We start from the raw sequence: 6,022 nt of genomic DNA, 5'->3' as shown, positions 1-6,022 counted from the left end.
TTTATTTTAAAGAAAAACAAAAGCAGAAACAGTGATACAAAATATCAAAACAAGATTGTAAGAGGCTAACAATGGTTAGTACATTTGTAATGTCATCCTTAAAGTAGTGCTCAAATTACAAAATATAAGCAAGGAAAATTGATCAAACAATATAGGCATAAACCTTTCTTTTCAATGAATTAATAGTAATTAGTAGTATGACTATCAACTATTATATATACATATTTTTTTCCTCCTTCCTTCTTTTTTCCTTTCCCCCATCCCAATTTTTGTCTTTCCTTTTGAAGTTTCTTCCTTGTTTCATAGCTTTTCTCTTTGTTGCTTTATGCTACGACTTGAAGTCAGCTATTTTGAGGCCTCCTTTGTTCATGTTTCCCAGGCTGGCTTTTGCTTTTAGCAGTCTCTTCCAGTTCTATATGAACTTAGGACTGTTTCCTCCACTTCTGTGAAGAATGCTATTGGTATTTTTATGAAGATTGCATTGAGGTTTTGTGGCTTTTGTGCACTTAAAGACATAGACTTTTGAGAAATTGGCTTTGATAAGGACAGACTGTCCTCAGTCAGCCCTTTCATAGATTGGGTGTGCAGGACACACCCTTTAGGATTACTTGGATGGGTGCTACCACCTTGGTCAGTGGACTAGATGGCCTTGCACCTAGACTCACATAAAGGCCTAGACTTGTCTTTGGAATAGGCTGGGAAAATGGGTTTATTGGAAAGATCTGGAGCTTGAGTCAAAATGTACTAGACTGGAGCATGAGTCTGCATTTGCAAGCCTGAAGCTGTAACATTTAGTCTGGGTCTCATAACTGGCTCTGCGGAAGCAGTCGAGAGCCCAAATTCATGTGGATGAGATTGAGACTCAGGACTACATGTATTAAACTAGTTCTAAGACCTACTGCATTGGACTTGGACCCTGAGTCACCAGGGCCAGGCTAAGACACTAAATCTTTAAGGATGGACCTGGAAATTAGACCTTAATCTTGTCCCTATCTTACAGTAACTTTGATATCTGGGTCTATAGGCACTAGCTTGGAACCTAAGTTCAGCCTGGGGTCAATGGGCTTGTTACAGTTTGTGTTGGGTGCATGGGTCAGCAGAGGTTGGTCCAGTGCCTGGTACTATAGAGCAGCACTACACATGGGTATATGGGATCTGGCTGGATGTTATGTGGCCATAAGCCTGGATCTATAAAAGGCCTATGTCTTAGCTACTTTCCTCTCATTGCTGAGGCAGAATACCCAATGCCCAAAATTAAGGAAGGAAACGTTTATTGAACTTACAGTAAAGGTTTCAGTCTATGATCAGCTGGCTCCAAGGAAGGGTGGTGTGGTGCAGTGGTAATACTTCAAGGCAGCAGAAAGACAGCAAAAAGATGAAGGGGACAAACCTCTTTCCCTCCCTTAAATCGTATGCAGATGACCTGGGCTCTGGTGGACATAGGACTCTATCTCTGTGCCCTCCTCTTGCACAGGCTCAGGATATTTACAACAAGAGGCCCCTGCTGAGTCACTTAGCCAAACTTCTTAACTTTTCAAATTGTCACAGTACACAGCATGCTAGAGTGGTAAGGGTGTATTTTCCACACCACTGGATATACAATTGTTGAATTAATTAGTTAAGTTTCTAGACTTCTCAAGTTTACACAATATATCAACCATTACAACCTGGGTCATGGCGCACTGGGAGCTCTCTGGAATGGGGTGCATCAGGACTGTCTTGGTGCTGGAGTGGGCCTGAAATCTGGATGTAGGGTAGTGGTTGTGAGCCTGGGTCTGTGGTAGGGAGCCTGAGCCTGTATCAGCCAGGTGCTTCAATGCACTGTTTTTGGTCTGTTAATAAGGTTCACAGTGAAGTCACATGATCATTCTTATCTGGGATACTGTAAATCTCTGGACTTGCCCTTCTACAGATTTTTGGGTGGTGATTTTCCTTTCAATCTTTGACTCTAATGATTCAAGAAAAGTCATTAATTTTCCATTTCTTCAGCATTTTTTTTCTATGAGAAGGTCATGCCTGATGACTTTCAAGTTCTTTGCACTTTTGAACTGAAACTGGAAGTCACTCACGTACATTTGAATCCTGAGACATTCGCTAGTGGTAAACCTTAAGCAAAGTAATTGCAGTACTATGCAGACCACAGAAAGAATGAGAATATTTTTTCTAGCTTACATATGAAACCTTAGTGTAGTAATTTGATCCGTGGCTTTCAATATTTGGTGTTATCAGAGTAGAAAATTAGGTGGAAATTTACTTGTACTCCATAAATTCAGATGGGCCATTCTGATTTGAGTAATCAGTGGTATTGACCATTTTGCTTCCCACAAATATAAGATGCTTCATTGGTGTCCATGGAACCAAAGAAAGATTTTTCATAGGAAGTAGTGTAAAACTCAGTGAGTTGGAAAGCATGTCATGTGATTTATTTGTATAGGTATTATGATTTTGTATGTAAAACAGCCGTCAAAAGACCACTGTGTTCCCAGTCTCAGAGAGAAGTCCCCTGTGGATGCAAACCTTATGTTCGCACAGTGGCTGCCTTTTAGTCCATCAAACCTTGGTGAACATCATTAGATCAAATGACTATAAAAGGTCTTAAGTGGAATGATTTTGATCTGTTCTACACATTTTCCACTGGATTTCTGTCCACATTACATAATCACTGTACATTTGGCACAGCATGTTGCCTTTGAAAGAGCTTCAAGATTAAGGAAGCATGAAGACAGAATTGCCCATAAAATCAGAACGGAGGACTAGAAATGTATGTGCTGCAAAAACTGAAACCTCCCTTCCTCTGTGCAACCTAAAAGCTCATGCCAAGCTGGAGTTTTAGGATGGGAAGCTCCACATAGATAAGTGGTAAAGTCTCCTTCACCCTATTTCTCTTCTCATTTGACGAAGCAAAGATTTTTTTAAAATCTACTTAGCAGAGAATATTAAAACTGTCACCTCTGTACAAAAAAAGTTCTGTTTATTCGATAAAGCAAAAATATGGGCAAATGAAAACTTGTCCCCATGCATCTGATACATTAATATGGGAAGATTTCTGAGTTAGGGAGTAGGAAAATGAAAGTGGAAGCCCTGGGTGGGACAGCCCTGTGGGGAGGTCAGTGGATGGGGACAGCCCCGTGGGGAGGTCAGTGGCTGAATGAGCAGGAACAGTTATAGACACTCCTTTGGTGTACTTAGATTTAATTGGGAGCAGTGACATAAATTCCAAACCTGTTGAGCACGTTCTGAAGTCACCTTTGGAGTCATCATAAACTCGGGCACTTGTATGCTTTTCTAGTTAAATAGACTTCAAGTTTAAATGTCTTCCTCACTAAGATGGGTGCTTTGTGAAGGTACCAAAGGATTTCTAAGCACATTGCACAGCTTTCAAAGTTGATGAATTGCTCATTATTCCACTCCTTCATTGTTATTATTTTCAGCTGAATTTAGTTTTCACTAATACAGATTGTTATTTAAGTCCTGTTTCCAATTAACCATAATCAGTTAATGCTCTATAGGTAGAGGTGGTAAAGGGATACCAAAGCAGAAGGGATGTGTTAGGAAATAAACCTTTTTGTTTGAAATAGCCTATGGGTATAATGAAAGTTGTTCCCGTGTCAGCTTTTACTAACTCGAATTGTTAAAATTTAAACAGTTTCGCAAGTCAGTTGTTAAACTATGTTATTACAATTTTTTTTAAATGGCAGCTTATAATTAAAGTATTTTTTGAAATATTAATTTGAAAATATTGGTTTCTTATTAATGTAATGTTGTTTGTGCTGAGAAGTTGTGTATGTCTACCACATCATGCAGTGGAATACTGCTGTGTTCAGTGGTATGTTACTGTACTTCTTCTCCAACTGCCTGTTCATTGATGTCATATTGGTGGCTTGAGTTGGTCATTGTGGAAATAGTTAAGCCATGAAAATTATTAAATGCTAATAGTTGGGGATTGACATTTTATCAATTGTACAAAGCTAAGAAACAATCCTGGAGAAAACACTAACCATGTGACTAACTCTTGAGCCTTATTGTGTCCTACTCACTGTAACTGGTACAGAATCGCTCAGTCTAGTGTTGGAGAACTATTATGATTCAGTGAAGAAGTTGCTCGCACATGGCAGAAAGACAACTGTATATGGATGGGCCTTCATTTTACCTCTTTACTTTATTCATTCTTATTTATAAATAGTGTATGGCATTCCTTTTACATTGGCAAAATTTGTAATTAGTTTGTGTATACAGCAAGGGGCACAACTTTATTTTGAGAGAGGCAGTTATTATATAATCATCAGCATCACTAGGAGTATGAGGGGACCATGGGAAGGGCTACGTTGTGCCTGATTCTGCAGCAGTACTGGCCAGTTGCATCCATTCATAGTAGGGAAACAGCTTCCCATGACATAGAGCTTATGGACCTTGTGAAATAAAAGCTTTTCTGAGCTGCTAAACTGCTGCCTACGATTTCTAAAGTGGCATTAACTTAGATTTTGCTATGTTTCTCTCTATCCTCCTAAATGTTGACATAAGCGAACAGTGGTTTTACCTTTCGGACTTGCTCCATAACTGTTTTGGTGAGGGAGAACATTGAAATGATGCATCAAAATTTTTGTATTTCTTACATTTCTGTTAATTTTTTGAGCTGTCATTTAACCCTTATCTTTGAGGGATGTAGTTGATCTATTTGAACTTACATGTGCTATAGAGGAAAGATTAAAAGAACAGAGAATGTTTTATTAAAAAAGAAATGTATTAGAGTAAAAGGTACACTACCATTGACCCTTTCCAAAAGGTAAGGATAACATTTACCCTTTCCCTTATGTCCAACACATTTGTCTCATTGTGTTTATTTCATTCTGGAACAGTTCTGGAAGTCCTCTTTCATGAGTGTCTTTCGAAGGTGCAATTGTGATAAAATACATGGCTAGTGCCATTGTAGGATTGAAATAGCACCATGGCGTGTTCTTAGACATCCTTTGATCTCAAGATCCTTCACTCTGTGACTCCTGTATCTTCCCCCATTCGTGCATGACACCAAGGCAGACAAAGCAGCCCAACTAAAGAGATTCATAGGAGAGGACTTCCAGAGCTGCTTCAGAAATTGGGAAGTGATGGATTAAGTGCATCTGAAGTGAGGGGGAATATTACCAGATGGCTTAAGGCATTGTGTTTTTTAATGTAATAAATTTAAGAAAAGATCAGCACCCTGCATTTTTCAATTCCACTTTCTACATAGGCAAAAGTTAGTGTTAAACTACAACAAACATACATGGATAATTTGTATCACTTTCTATAACAAAAAAGCTACCTTCTAATTACATTTTTTTCATTATTTAGTTTTCTTTCACATCTGCCTTCCATAAGATATGGCCAAGTGGTTCAAAACAGGAAAATAAAAGAAAACCAGCATGTTTGGTTGCACTACTAAATGCTGGTTTTCTTAGGCATCTCCACTAGTTTATTTAGGTCTGAGCTGACATTACAGTACTGAAAAGATGGAGAAAGAAGCCTCATTGTAGGCTGCAAGAATAACTTTTTCCCTTTTTGTGGCTTCATACAATATCAAAGATATTAATAGAAGGGGATCCCCATGGAGAGAATCTTCTTGCTAGGACAGCTGTCATCCTTGAAGGAAAGGATTGGTCTGTTGCCTAGAATGTCCTACACTGTGCAGTGGACAATAATCATTCAGTGTTGTGTCCTGTCCTTGTGGAGAAGGCCAGTTCTCACTCTCATAGTGATCAGCATTGAAAAATGCTATCAGTGGTGATTTCTTTGTGATTCTTGGGGATCTGTGAGTGTCCAGCTCATTGCATGTGGCCTGCGCCTTGGCACGAGGGCTCCAGGCCACTCCCTGGTTCAGGGTGGACATTTCCACACCCTGTGGGAGTGCATGAGGCCCATGCATGTGTGTGAATTCATGACACAGTGGGACCCACACATGGATACCAGTTTGAATTTTGTAGCATCTTTAGACCTCAGCCTAGTGATCGTAAAGGAATAGAGAGATTAGGTGATACTGATACGTAAG

This window comes from Octodon degus, unplaced genomic scaffold (genome assembly GCF_000260255.1).
Source record: "Octodon degus isolate 3935 unplaced genomic scaffold, OctDeg1.0 scaffold00190, whole genome shotgun sequence".
Lineage (NCBI taxonomy): Eukaryota > Metazoa > Chordata > Mammalia > Rodentia > Octodontidae > Octodon > Octodon degus.
This window is presented reverse-complemented; position numbering follows the sequence as displayed.